Genomic DNA, 16,202 nt, shown 5'->3' with positions numbered 1-16,202 from the left:
CTTTGATTGGATTTTCTGGAAATTGTGCTTTTAATCGAATAATTTGAGCCAGTAATCTCGCAAACGCCAGGTTGTGAGAAGACAATAAGCACACATGTGACCATCTCGAAAATGCGTCTATTAGAACCATAAAATATCTAAAAGATCCACATGGTGGATGAATAGGTCCACATATATCACCTTGAATCCTTTCTAGGAATTCAGGAGACTCAAATCTAATCTTTACTGGTGATGGCCTTAGAATTAACTTTCCCTGAGAACATGCAGCACAACAAAATTCACTAGTTTTAAGAATCTTCTGGTTCTTTAGTGAATGTCCATGAGAGTTTTCAATAATTCTCCTCATCATGGTTGTTCCTGGATGACCCAATCGGTCGTGCCAAGTTATGAATTCATTTGGGCTAGTAAACTTCTGGTTTACAGTGGCATGTGATTCAATTGCACTAATCTTGGTATAATACAACCCAAATGAAAGTGAGGGTAATTTTTCTAATATAACTTTCTTATTTGAATCATGAGTTGTGATACATAAATACTCATGATTTTCCTCATTCATAGTCTCAATATGATATCCATTTCGGCAAATATATTTAAAACTCAACAAGTTTCTTCGAGACTTGGTAGACAACAGTGCATTATTTATTATAAATTTTGTTCCTCCAGGAAACAAAATTATAGCTCTTCCAGAGCCTTCTATCACATTGCCTAAGCCAATAATAGTATTAACATATTCCTCTTTTGGCACAAGATGGGTAAAATATATATCACTTTTGAGAATAGTGTGTGAACTTGCACTATCCGCAAGGCAAATATCTTCAGGATATGTCCTTGCCATTTTTCTTCAAAATAAATAATAATAATAAAATGAGTAGAAGTACATGCATAGTTAAATTATTCACATGAATACTTAACAAACACATACATATATCAAACTATTCCATCATTGATCAAATAGGTAAAATTTTCTTCTATAAAATAATGTCATATACTAAAATTTTATTTTAAATTTGACACATTTAATAATTTCAAAATTCATAAACATTAATATTTCATTATTTATGTACATCACATTTGAAACTTAAATACATAGAAAAGAAAATTTAACAATAAGTTCTTTACATTATTTATTTACATAGATACTTCACAATCCCACATATTAAACTATTCCATCATTGATCAAATGACCAATATTTTCTTCAGGATCCTCAAAGAAATCAGATACATCATAATGAGTGGTGGAGTTCTCAGCATCATTTGAAATAAAATTTGTTTCCTTTCCTTTGTCGTCCTTTTTCAAAGATGCCTGGTAAAGATCGACTAGGTGCCTTGGGGTACGACAGGTTCGAGACCAATGGCCCTTTCTACCACAACGGAAACACTTATCCTCTGTTGATTTATTCTGCCCGATATTCCTTTCTTTATCCCACTTCTGGTGAGATCCTCTCTTTTGAACATAATTCTTTTTCCTTCCATAATTTTTCTTGTTATTAAAAGCTTGCCATTTACCTCTTCTAGGGTAATGATTTGCCGCATTTACTTCAGGAAATGGGGCGGCGCCAGCTGGGCGCGCTTCATGATTTTTCAATAACAACTCATTGTTGCGTTCGGCAACAAGAAGGCAAGAAATTAACTCAAAATATTTTTTAAACCCTTTCTCTCGATACTGCTGCTGCATGAGCACATTCGAGGCATGGAAGGTTGAGAAAGTTTTCTCCAACATATCATGATCAGTTATTTTTTTCCCACACAATTTCATTCGTGAGGTGATTCGAAATATTGCAAAATTATATTCATTTATAGATTTAAAATCTTGTAAACGCAAATGCGTCCATTCATATCGGGCTTGAGGAAGTATCACCGTTTTCTGATGATTATACCTTTCTTCAAGGTCTTTCCAAAGATCTGCAGAATCTTTTAATGTGAGATATTCATTTTTCAATCCTTCGTCAAGATGACGACGGAGAAAAATCATGGCTTTGGATTTATCCTTCTAGGATGCATTATTTTCAGCCTTAATGGTATCTCCAAGATCCATTGAATCAAGATGGATTTCAGCATCTAGTATCCATGATAAATAATTGTTTCCAGATATATCAATAGCATTGAATTCAAGATGAGAGAGCTTCGACATAATGAAAATTTGTTACCTGAGTCTTCCTAAAAATTTGATCAGAGTCTCGTGCTGATAACGTGTTGTAAAATAAAAGATATATAAAATAAAGATGTATAAATAGAAGACTCTAGTATTAAAATAATTAGCTCAATAATAATTTATATATATATAATAATATTATATGTTGTATTGTGTATATATATACATTATTGTTTTTTTCTTCCGTATAATACTCAAAGGATTAAGCCTATTTATATATGTACATGAGTAGTTTTTCAAGATCATATTAAATAATAGTCATCCTTAAAAAACTACACCTTATAAAAAATGAGCATCCAGATAAGGTGTGATAGTATCCTTATCACAACATATATATAATTATTTAATTATAACCAGATTAACTAGTTGAACTAATCACCCAAATTTGAACTAGTGACGCGATAACTAAAGTTTAGGTATTCCTTATGCTGTTATACACATCCCTAACGGTTAAACATGCTTTCACAAACAGGTACTGTCTGTACTACAAGTCTACAACTACCTGCTTCTTTTTGCTCTTTAGGTTCAAGTCAGTCTCCCAATTAATTAAACCATTTTTGTTGACATTTCGTCATTATTTGCTTCATCTTACACGGAAAAAATGAAGAACTTTTTCTATCATCTTATGCTGAAAAAATAAACAACTTTTTCTATGGTCACTCTTCATAAACAAGGACGCAGATGATGACTAGTACTAGGAAGTTACTGTCCCCAACCCATTTCCGGCCCATCCCCACCATTGTCCATAACTCTCTTGCCGATGACACCCAATTGAATTCTATTGCACCGTTTTGCCCCAAAGACATTTGCGGTTTAGCCACTGATCTCATCAAATCATATTTTGATATGGGGTCCATTGAAGAAGCACGCATGCTGTTTGATGAAATGTCACATAGAGATGTTGTCACTTGGACTGCTATGATTACTGGCTACAATTCCTGCAACCACCATGGTCGTGCGTGGAGCGTGTTCTGTGAGATGTTGAGATACGGGACGCGGTCTAACGAGTTCACCTTGTCTGCAGTTTTGAAGACATGTAAGGGGCTGAGTGCCCTTTTGTGTGGGAAGTTGGTTCATGGGTTGGCTATAAAGAATGGTACTCAAGGGTCATCCATATATGTTGATAATGCGCTAATGGATGTGTATGCCACAGTAGCATGGACAGTGCAAGAATGGTTTTTGAGAGTATCCTTAACAAGAATGCTGTCTCATGAACAACGTTGATAACTGGATATACTCATAGAGGAGATGCTTATGGTGGCCTTCGAGCTTTCCGCCAAATGCTTCTGGTAGGTTCCCACTTTCTGGTTCCAAATCCATGTTTGTTTTACTCAAAACGATGGGTCTCATAGCAGCAAAGAAAAGCAACAGAGAACACATTTTTTTTTCTTTTCAACAAAATGTTAAATTGTGTATTCATATAACGGATGCTGTGAGATTTCTACCACTTTGTTCCATCCACAAAACTCATGTATTCTGTTAAGATTAAGGCTCCTCTAAGGTGATAAACTAAGGAGGTAACCACAATCATTAACCATTTATTGATTAAGAGTAGGTAACTGTTGACTAGATCAAATCAAAATCAAATTCCTAATTCCTTTCTTGAATCTTTTATGTAAATAGAATTAATTATAAATCTTTTCCTTTTTAGGTTTAGCTTAATTTTAGGGATTTTATGATTAGAAATCTTTTCTTTATTTTAGGCTAGTATTTTTCCTTTCTTTCCTATTTTCTAGTTATTTCTATTTCTGTAATTCCTCTATAAAGAGGCTGATTCCCTGTACATTTTATCACATAATACATTCAAACACTTCAATTTGGTATCAGAGCAGGATCTCTGCACTGTGCCTCTGATTTATAGCTATGGCTGACAGTTCCTCAGTCATTAATCCTGAACAGAAGGAGAACACCACTCATACTCCATCAGATTTAAAATCTGAGCAACGGGTACTAGTTAGTGGTGACTCCCATTCATTTCAGATCACCACATTTCGACTCAATGGGTCAAATTATCTTAGGTGGTCTCAATCAGTTCAGATGTATATCCGTGGAAGAGGAAAGATTGGATATCTCACTGGTGAGCGAAGCCAGCCTAACATCACTGACCCACAATATCATGTGTGGGATACCGAAAATTCCATGGTGATGACATGGCTGGTGAACTCAATGGAGGAGGATATCAGCAGTAACTACATGTACTATACCACAGCCAAAGAATTATGGGATAGTGTCAAGGAGATGTACTCTGATCTTGGGAATAAATCCCAGATTTATGAACTTACTCTAAAAGCTAGAGAAATTCAACAAGGGAGTGACAATGTCACTAAATATTTCCACACATTGAAGCGGGTGTGGCAGGATCTTGACCACTTCAATAACTACAAGTGGAATTCAGCCGCTGATGCCAAACACCACCAACAAACAGTGGAAGAAGGGAGGATATTCCAGTTTCTTGCAGGCCTCAACGTGGAGCTAGATGAAGTTCGTGGTAGAATTATTGGAAGAGCAATCCTACCCTCAATTGGAGAAGTATTTGCTGAAGTTAGAAGAGAGGAAACTCGTAGAGCTGTGATGATGGGAAAATGCAAGACTGAACAGACCTCTTTGGAGTCTAATGCACTTTTAGTGGAACCTGCTGCACTTAAAAGTTCATCAAATCAGAAGCACCCCTCCAATCTTTGGTGTGACCACTGCAATAAACCCCGTCACACCCGAGAAACCTGCTGGAAAATTCATGGAAAACCAGCACATCTTAAAAGCAGCAAACCTGGTCCCAGAATACGCTCTACCCCAACTGCTCGTGAGGCTGAAAAATCATCATTGAGTAAGGAACAGGTTGAGCAGCTCATAAGGCTGTTAAATTCCAGTTCTGTATCTAGTACTCCTAGTGGTTCTTTGGCTCAAACAGGTAATTTTAGTATTCCTATGTCCCTTAACTGCACCTCAAACTTGAATGCACCATGGATTGTCGATTCAGGTGCATCTGACCATATGACCAGCCTCTCCCCTTTATTTAAAACTTATTCTCCTTGCTTTGAAAATGAAAAAATTAGAGTTGCTGATGGTAGTTTTTCATCTATTGCTGGAAAAGGTACAATTAAACTGTCCAAAAACATTGACCTAAGAAATGTCCTACATGTACCAAAGCTTTCTTGTAATCTTCTCTCTATTAGTAAGATCTGCAAGGATTCCAATTGTGCTGTGACATTCTTTGACACTCATGGTATTTTTCAGGACCGGACTTCGGGGAAGATGATTGGCAGTGCTAAGATGATGGATGGGCTTTATCACTTTGAGGATATTTCAGAGGATAAAATAGCTCAAGGATTTAGTGGTATAAGTTCTATGCCTATAAAGGACCAAATAATTCTCTGGCACAATAGACTAGGACACCCTAGTTTTCCATATCTCAAACATTTGTTTCCAAGTTTGTTTAAGAATATTGATTCTTCTTTACTTAAATGTGAAAGTTGTATTTGTTCAAAGATTCATAGAGCTCCTTATTACTCTCAACCTTATCATGCATCTAAACCTTTCCACTTGATTCATAGTGATGTATGGGGTCCATCAAAAATAACAACTCAATTTGGAAAAAAATGGTTTGTAACTTTTATCGATGACCACACACGACTATGTTGGATCTATCTCATGCATGAAAAATCTGAGGTTTCTAAAATTTTTCAGTATTTTTCAACAATGGTAGAAACACAATTTGACACAAAAATTTCAATATTAAGAAGTGATAATGGCACTGAATACTTTAATAAAAATCTTGGTGAATTTCTTCAAAAGAAAGGTATTCAACATCAATCTACATGCCTCAGTACACCCCAACAAAATGGCATTACTGAAAGGAAGAATAAACATCTTCTTGAAGTAGCACGTGCCATTATGTTTGAGGGTAATGTTCCAAAGTATTTATGGGGAGATGCTGTTCTAACAGCAGCCTATCTCATAAATCGAATGCCCACACGTGTGTTAAATTACTGCACACCGTTGGATACTTTCAAAAAGAATTTTCCAGCATGTAGGTTGCATTCTGACTTACCTTTAAAAGTATTTGGTTGCACTGTGTTTTTACATACACCTTCGTATCGAAGTAAACTTGATCCAAGGGCAGAAAAATGCATTTTTATTGGCTATTCCCCAAGTCAAAAGGGTTATAAATGTTTCAATCCACACACCAAGAAATTTCATGTAAGTATGGATGTTACTTTTTTGGAACATGAAACATTTTTTCAGAAAAAATTTCTTCAGGAGGAGAGTCTAAGTGAAGAAAATTTTTTGCATGAACATTTACCCACTCCTATCCTACATATTGAGGATACAACTTCCACTAATCAAGTAAATTCTGAAACAACTGCAAAACAAGATGTGAAAACCAATTCTGAAATTGTGCCAGAATTAGTTGGAATCCAAACAGGAAAAGAAATACCACAAGAAAAGGAGCTTCGGTGTTATGTTCGGAAATATCCCAAGAAGACTAGAGAACAGCCCATCATCTCTGTACCAACCCAATCTAAAAACCCGGAAGACGGCCCAACTATAGTACTTCAGGAACTTCCAGGTAAATCTGAAATTGTCACTTCTAATAATAATTTGCAATAATAATTTGCCAATAGCCCTTAGGAAAGAAACCAGAACCTGTACCAAAAAGGTACTCAAAACCAGCACCAACTATCCTATTTCTAATTATGTCTCTTACCAAAATCTCTCTCAAAAACATCGAGCTTTTACTTCTAAAATTACAAATCTGTTTGAGCCTAGGAATATAGAAGAAGCACTAAATGATCCCAATTGAAAATTAGCAATGATAAAAGAGTGGCATGCACTCAAGAAGAATAAAACTTGGGAGATTGTAGATCTGCCACAGAATACAAAATTGGTTGGTTGCAGGTGGGTTTTTACCATCAAGTGCAATGCTGATGGAAGCATAGAGAGGTATAAGGCTAGGTTAGTAGCTAGGGGATATACACAAACCTATGGAGTAGATTATCGAGAGATCTTTGCTCCATTTGCTAAACTCAACTCTATGCGGATTCTCTTATCTCTTGCTGCGAATTACAATTGGCCTTTATATCAAGTGAATGTAAAGAATGCTCTCCTGAATGGGAGTTAGAGGAAGAGGTGTTCATGAAACTTCCACCTGGATTTGAGGTTGAAATAGGGAGCAATAAAGTGTGCAAACTAAAGAAATCTCTCTAAGGATTGAAACAATCCCCAAGAGCTTGGTTTGAATGACTTGGAATGGTGGTGAAGGGACTTGGTTATACTCAAAGCCAAGCTGACCATACACTTTTCTATAAGCATTCAGCAGCTAATAAAACTGCCATCTTAATTGTATATGTGGATGACATTATTCTGACAGGTGATGATAGCTTGGAGCTAAAAGACTTGAAAGAAAAGCTTGCCAAAGCTTTTGAAATCAAAGAACTTGGCTCATTAAAATACTTCCTTGGAATTGAATTTGCAAGGTCTAAGGAAGGCATTTTTATGAACCAACGAAAGTACATCCTAGATCTTTTAAAAGAGATGGGATTACTTGGTTGTAAAGCTGCTAAAACACCTATAGAGCCTAACTTAAAATTGAAGCCAGCTGAACCAGAAAATGTAATAGACAAAGGGAGATATCAGTGGTTAGTGAGGAGGCTAATCTATTTATCTCATACACGCCCAGATATAGCCTTTGCTGTGAGTATGGTAAGCCAGTTTATGTATTCACCTGGCCGAGAACACATGGATGCTGTCTTTAGAATCCTAAGGTACTTGAAGGGGTCGCCTGGGAAAGGGTTACTCTACAAAAACTATGGACATCTTCAAGTAGAAACCTATACGGATGCAGATTGGGCTGGGAATGTCATGGATAGAAGGTCAACATCTGGGTATTGCACCTTTGTTGAAGGAAACCTGGTTGGATGAAGGAGTAAAAAGCAGAGTGTTGTGGCACGAAGTAGTGCAGAAGCTGAGTTTAGAGCAGTGGTTCATAGAATATGTAAAGCACTATGGGTAGAAAAAATCCTAAAAGAACTAAAGGTTCCTATTTCTCCATTAATAAGGTTGTATTGTGACAACAAATCTGCAATTTCTATTACCCATAATCCAGTTCTGCATGATAGAACTAAACATGTTGAAGATGACAAGCATTTTATAAAGGAAAAGATTGAGAGAGGACAGATTTGTATCCCATATGTTCCGACCACGGAACAATTGGCAGATATCTAACTAAAGGATATTTTCTAGTTATTTCTATTTCTGTAATTCCTCTATAAAGAGGCTGATTCCCTGTACATTTTATCACATAATACATTCAAACACTTCAATTGTAACCTCTAATTTTCTCATTTGCGAGATAAACTCACCTTAGGGGAACTTCAAGGAAAACATTAAAATTCTTGGTAGAGACTAGCTCAGTATAATGGAGTTTTCATATTTCCTTGGCGATAAACAGGAGGAAGGAGAGCTGAGCCCCTTCAGCTTTTCAATTGCTGTTAGAGCTTGTGCATCTACTGGCTTGGGTAATTTGGGCAAGCAGGTACATGCTGCAGTGATTAATCATGGATTTGAGTCCAATCTTCCTGTCATGAATTCTATACTGGACATGTATTTCAAGTCTTGTTCAGCATGTGAGGCAAAGCAATTATTCTTTGAAATAAGTCAAAAAGATACTATCACATGGAATACCTTGATAGCTGGTTTTGAGACATTGGATCCTAAACAATCATTCTGCATCTTTTCTCAAATGGTATCTGAAGGTTTTAGTCCAAATTGCTTCACATTCACCAGTGTGGTAGCTGCATGTGGTAACTTAGCATTTCTGTATTGTGGGCAGCAGCTTCATAGAGGAATTTTTCGTAGAGGCTTCAATAACAACTTGGCATTATCCAATGCCCTTATTGACATGTATGGAAAGTGTGGAAACATAACAGATTCACATAAAATATTTAGCCAAATTGCCATGCAAAAATTTGGTCTCCTGGACTTCCATGATGATTGGATATGGGGCTCATGGGCATGGAAAAGAAGCTACTAAATTATTCAATGAGATGGTCAGATCAGGTATCAAACCTGATAGGATAGTGTTCATGGCAGTTCTGAGTGCTTGTAGCCATGCCGGACTAGTGGACGAGGGCCTGAGATATTTTAGACTATTGACAAGATTTTATAATGTTGCACCCGATCAAGAGATATATGGATGTGTAGTCGATCTGCTTGGGCGTGCTGGTAGAGTAAAGGAAGCTTATCAACTAATAGAGAATATTCCTTTTAAGCCGGATGAATGTATATGGGTTGCCCTTCTTGGGGCTTGTAAAGCTCATAAACAACCAAGTATAGGCAAACTGGCAGCTTCAAGGATGTTGGAAATGAAGCCAAATAGGGCAGGAACTTATGTGCTTTTATCAAATTTTTTTGCTGCTGAAGGTAACTGGACTGGTGTTGCCTGCTTAAGGAAGCTTATGAGAGGTATTAAAAATAAGAAAGAGGCAGGGATGAGCTGGATTGAATTGAAAAACCAGGTTTACAGTTTTGTTGTTGGAGGTGAATTTGTTTCTTCAAATGAGCAGATTGTTGAAGTTTTGGAAGTATTGATTACGCATATGAAAGATTTTGGATATACACTTGGCTTAGATTGCTTTGTACATGACCAAGAAAATGAGGTTTGAACACAAGCCATATGGTTAATATGTCATTGCCGAATGCTCAGCTGTTCATAGCAGCTCATTTGGTTCAATTCTTGCTATCTCAATCAACTTGTTCATAAGAAACCGGAAAGAGTCCGGCATTTTACATGTTTTAGCAGAGAGAGTTGCTTCGATTAGTTTAGAAAATACAAATCAACAGAAAATCAATTGGAAGAAGAGCAGGTTATCTTTTGATTAAGTTCTGTTCTTTCTTGCTCTCAGGGACGCAAGAATAATTTATTGGAAGAGAGAAGACAAAAGTAGGAAGATGTGGAATCTTTCCAACAGCAAACAAAACGAAAATTGTTTCCTTTCTTGCATTGCTAAGTTGCTAACAAGCCAGGGTCCTAAGCTCTACAAATGCTACAGACTAAAGAGGAAGGCAAATAATGGCAACGAATTTTGCATGAGATTTGTGAGCTTAGATATTTGTATACTTAGAATCAAATGATATTTGATGCTGATCAAGAAAGATGAAAGAGGTAGTTATTAGTTATTACTTATTACTGAATAGGGATGACTGTCTCATTCTGATTGTGATTTGATGGGGAAATGAAATTAGGAATCACACTCCTTGTTTTATGCCATTCATACATGTATGCAATGGGTAAAAAATACCCTTCTTGTTATGTGCATATTGCACATATTTTGATTTTTTTTAGCTATTGTTATTAATTTTTTATACGGGATTTTTGATGTTTTAGTGATTCAATAGCTTGTTAGAGGCAGTTATTTAATACCAAGCGATCATTTTTAAGCTCAATCAATGATAATGATGATGATAATTACTACTAAAAAGATATATTTGCTTATTTATACTGTTGCATTTTCTTTGAAAGCAAATCTCATGGTCACCGGTTTTCGGAAGTAAACACCTTGCATCTTCAAGCATAGATGCCTTGTTCTGTATGAATTACTGTTCAGATATGCATCCAAAGTGATGAACTATTTTGTATGTTACAGGCTGTCACTAGAATAAAGCCATACATTTGCACCATGCCGCTTAGAATGGATGATAGGTTGAATCAAATCCAGTTGAACTTAGCGGATTTCACGAAGAGAGCATATGGCACAAATTATATGGAGACGCTGCGGGTTCAAGTGCATGCAAACTGTTGCCTGAGAAGGATATATTTCTCTGATCGCTTGTATTCTGAAGAGGAACTACCACCAGAATTCAAATTGTACCTTCTGATGCAGGTTATAGATGCCCCCCATGTGCAACCTTACATCGCTTCTTTCCATCTCATTTGATTCAGACCTTATATCATTTTCTATTCAGTAGTTTGGTTCTGATGTATGGTGATTTATGCTTATATGTGATAGTATCTTGCTAAGAACACAATGATGAAAGCTGGCTCTGTATGCTTTTCTAATGGGCTGTATGTGATTCTAGGGTTTCATGAAATAGACGATCAAACACGTTGTTAGTGACATTTGTATAGGGCCAAAAAAAGTTTTGGCCTCTTATGGAATTTAACAATAATACTTGCAGATAAAGTTAAATTTCTAGTTCTTGAATCGATGCATTGTCTCGTCTTGTATATGTATGATTGTTCCGGCAGGTTAGGCAGTGTGGGTTTTCAGTGGGATACTTTTCCGGCGGTTTAGAACCATCTGTTGGAGTGTCTTTCTAGAGAGCTAGACTTCAGCAAGGGTTCTTAGATAGCATATTAGCAGATGCATAATGCATTGCCATATTTTAACAAGGTTACCTCCCCTCCAAATCTAATGAAGTTCAATTACTGCAGCAAAACCGAGATAACGAAAGCAATAACAATAAGAATTTTTAATGACAGATGACACTTAGAAAGTCACTCATTCAAGTTTAGCAACAATTTTGGACTTGAAAAAATGAAGAAAATCTATGGTGGCGAATAACCAATGTAAGGATGAAAACATTAGCTGCATGAAACACTAAGCTTGCCACCCAAAGCTCTAAGAATACGTTTATACCCTTGAACTCAAGCAGATAACCCCACATCAGCCAATGGACCTGAGCTCCCATCCATGAAAGAATGCAAAGCATGCCATCCCATTTAAGCTTCATTTTGCTCCATGGTAATATCAGAGGCAACAAGCAAAAGAACCATACAAAATACTGTGCAGTTATCACCTGCAAAATAAAAAAGCATTTATTAGTGCACTCATGATCTTGAGCATTAACTTAATTACTCTAAACTAGAATAAAATAGCACAATATTCTTTCAAATATTATATATTTTTAGATGTTATCGCTTGCAAATTGCAAAAGGTATATTAATTTTATGATTTAAGTGTACAACATAGTTCCCAGTAGAGACAAAGTTGTGCATCATATAAAGAATCTAATATACCAAAGTCCTTGCAAACAATTAAATGGGAATAAGAACTTGTGGAAAATTTAAGTGCAAACCTTGTTGAATGCTACAGTCTGAGCAAATAGACAGAATGGCAAATCCTTTGCAAAACATAAAATAAGAACCAGCTGCACCATGAACTGCAGCAAAAATGAGATAAGCTTCTCCACCACTGAAATATCATAACCATAGTGAAGATAGATGTGATAGAAATAGATGGAGAAGTTGTGCCTTGGGTTTGTTCTAGTAAGGTGGTATAGTAGTGCCTCATGTAGGAATCCCCATCCATATAAATAATAGGACAAACCAGTAAATAAGAAGAAAACCGCTGCCGAAACCAGTCCAAACATCAGCCTCTTCCTTGTAAATATGCATTTTAAGAGATTATATAAGGAACACAAGCAATTCCCATCATTGAGTCTTTCTGCTTGAGCAGCAGTCCAGTTCTCTAGGATAGTTTCCGATCGGATGGGAAGAAATTTGGATCTAGAACCAGGACAATAGGGATGGCATAAATTATGGGATAAATCCTGAAATGGACAATAAGTCCATACCAAAATACTGACTACAACAGATTACCTGTAAAATGTGGGAGGAAAAAGATAAGGCACAAAAAAAGCATACAATGAAGTCTTCAAAAGGCACGCAAATATCGAATATTGTATACCTTTTACAAAAATATGTTGCTTTGAAGCATCAACAGAATTTGAACTTAATAATAAAAAATGCAAGGCTCTAACATAAATTATCAACAGAGGAAAGGCAAAAGTCGAATTAAAATGTAGCTAGAAGGCTGTTTTCTGATCCCCTATTCCACCAAATACAACATCAATTATATACTGCAGTTTATTTAGCTTTCAGAATGATTGGAAGGAGATATTTAAAATCGAACAGGGTCAAAAAGTGAAGATTCTTATTATAATTGTCCATTTAAAAAAATAAAAATCAGGCTTTTTACTATATACATATTGAAAATTTGACTTACTATTTTATTTATTCATTTCTTTGTTTTTTTTATTGATTCTTGTCATTTTATTGAACGTTAGGGTCAAAATATTTGTGAAGAGTCACCGAAACGCAGAATGTAAAACCTATTTGTGAAAACTGATTTTTCTTATATCAAGATAAATGGCCAAAATATAGCTACCAGTGGATCAAAGTCAAACATAATAGCCACATGTTAGAACATAGAAAGGATTACAGATTAAAAGATTGACAATCTATACTCATTACACTATTTACATCATAGAGAAGTAGAACTGTACCTTTCATAAGACAGATAATTATCCACAATATCATGGCACAAACAACAGGTTCACAGTTCCCACGTGTCCCTATGGTGAAAGTAAATGGATTGAAGAGCCATGTCATGACACAATAGTTGCAGAGTTTTCTGGGTACCTTCCTCTGCTGTAGAATAAAATGGATAAAATATCCCACCAGCAAATCTGCATTTTAGACATGATATTTATGGTTAGGTCTAACATTTGGAAAATTATTCAACACAGGATTTCTATAAAGAAAGTTAATCTAGACTCAATTTAAAGTAGTTAATTACAAATGTTAAAATAAGGGCAACACCAGGACTGGCACAGAGATAGGAAGAAACCAGAAAGTAAAAAAAATGGTGTAAAATTGTTATTGTTTATTCAATTCAGGGATCTGACATTCTCTACAAAAGAATAACCAAATGACAAAACATCTCTTGTTTCAACCTGATTCCTTGTATTTATTTATACTAAATCCTAACTAAGCATTTATAACTGAGAGGGGCCTAAATAGGAAATTTCTCATGATTGTGACTCCAACATTGTAATAACCATATTTCTGATGCAATAAGCTATAGGAATTGTTTCAAGTGTACCGAAAACACCGGTGTTCCAGTTGTTTTAACCGTTTATCTAAATTATAAAAAATATATATAACATATTAATTGAAATTAATGGTTAAAATAACTGGAACACCAATATTTCAGGTACACTTGAAGTTTTTCCTAAGCTATAAGATATAGTTCCATCTCTATTTTGAAAGAATTAATTTTTATTTTTCTACTTCCTATAAAAGGAAAAATTGGCTGAACAAAAAAAAGAATCTATGTTAAACATCATCTAATATACACTACACAAGACATAATTATCTGCACAAAACTAAATCCATACCTGAAGCTGAGAAGATAAACTTTCCCCAAGATCGATGGATTAATGAATTTGGAATGAGAAGAAATGCAAGCAAGGGGGAATAGCGATATGTGGTCCTCTTATAAGGGGAATCACCCGAAGCCATTAAAGACACAGCATCAGAAAATACTAGGTAATCAACATCAGTATAATTAACCTCCATATGAGCATCTTGCCACTCTCCATATATAATTAAAATAACACAAAAAATGGCAGAGAATAGAAGCAGTGACGTAAAATCCAATGATCGCATAGCTGAAAGATTAATCATACTGACAAATTAAAAAAAGATGGTCAATAGTAACACAGTTAATCAACTATACATCTTCAAGTACACATAAGGTTGCCTCAGATATCTTAGCAACAAGCTGAAAACATTGACTTCGCCAGTATCATTATGGCCACAGTGGATTTTAATAGAAGATGCTACCTTTGTCTCTTCCAGATGATTTATCATTTCTTGTGGCACTGTGGGATCCAATTAGTATAACTAGTAATTCAATCAGTTCAAATTTGTCATGATTTGATTTTGTTTCAGTTTTGTTAATCAAGATTATTGGTTTAAATGAACTAGTATCACCTTAAGGATCAATGGAGCTAACATCGCGACCTATGGCACCAGTAATGGGAGCAGCCCTTGTACTAGATGCGAATCAGAGAAACTATACGGAAATAAAGTTGCACCTTGCTAACAGCTATAACTTTAGAACTAGTGGTAATAACTCATTCCAAAGTGCGTGTTCAAAGTTGCACCCTTGCTAACCACTATTGCCTTCTATTGGCATCAAAGTGCTCTTAAACTTGCAGTCTTCTATCATAGTTAATCGGCAATTGGAATAAGGCAATGCAGCTTAAAGTTCATATATATCCAAACACACCAAGACATTTTATCAAACAGTTAAGGTGCAATTAAGAAACAACTTTAAGATGAGAAATTGATAATAGAGAAATGAAAAAGACAATTCAGTTTAGAATGTTATGTTACTGGGATTACCTGAGAATTTCAATAGATTCCTATGGCAAATATGAGGATCCAGAGGAGCCTTTGGGTTGGGTCTGCTACTTCACCGTCAACGAAGAGGAACGGAGGCACCAAAGCGCGACATCAGCGACGGCAACCTGGCGGCTTCCGACAAGGCAACGACAACCCAGCAACGGCGGAGCTTTCACTCCGGCAACGACGGCATCTTCGAGCTCAACGGCAGCGAAGAGGAACGGGTGGAACGAAGCAGAAGGGGCCTTATGGTTTCGGGTTTCAGGGAACCAGTAAGGATGGTTCGGGTTTCAGTGTATATGGTTTCGGGCGGGTTCTGGTTGTTCGAGTCGGGTCATCCATGCGGGTCCAATGCCAAGCCCAAAACACAAAGTAACGATTAATGATTTAGAACTGCTCAAAGAAATAACCATAAAACTAAAAAAATTTAAACCTCGCCAAACCATTACAAAATAAACCAACCCAGCATCATTTATCAGCACTTGTTCTTTTTTTTTTATTTAAATGTATCTTAATGAAAAAATAAAAATATTTTTTTAAAAAGACCTAAACACACTCAAATACAATTATGTCAGCGTATTTAATATTATTTTTAAGGTAAATTCTAGCCTACCCTTCCTATAATAACATGTAATTTACCCTCTGTGACATGTCATCTTTTAATTGGTTGCTATGTTAACTATGGTTAAACTATTGGTAATTAAATTATAGCCCAAAGTGGGTGATTATATAATTTACTAAAATATTAAAAATTCAGTCTTTCATTCTTCCCCCAAATCATCCTCCCACACAATGATATCAGAGGGTAAACTTCTGTGTTCAATCATCTCTTGAGGTAACTTGTCAACATTAGTTTCATGA

The 16,202-nt window shown here is 35.9% G+C and overlaps 2 pseudogenes; one reads left to right on the top strand and one right to left on the bottom strand.

The window, feature by feature from the left end:
* The first annotated feature begins 2,637 nt into the window (after nt 1-2,637).
* Nucleotides 2,638-11,486, top strand: LOC107474039 (putative pentatricopeptide repeat-containing protein At1g56570; annotated as a pseudogene).
* A 107-nt stretch (nt 11,487-11,593) lies between these two features.
* Nucleotides 11,594-15,694, bottom strand: LOC107474040 (GPI mannosyltransferase 1-like; annotated as a pseudogene).
* Between the last annotated feature and the right edge of the window lie 508 nt (nt 15,695-16,202).

Source organism: Arachis duranensis, chromosome 2, assembly GCF_000817695.3.
Source record: "Arachis duranensis cultivar V14167 chromosome 2, aradu.V14167.gnm2.J7QH, whole genome shotgun sequence".
In the NCBI taxonomy this organism is placed as follows: domain Eukaryota; kingdom Viridiplantae; phylum Streptophyta; class Magnoliopsida; order Fabales; family Fabaceae; genus Arachis; species Arachis duranensis.
The sequence above is the reverse complement of the archived record's forward strand: the minus strand, read 5'-3'. Positions and strand labels throughout refer to the sequence as shown.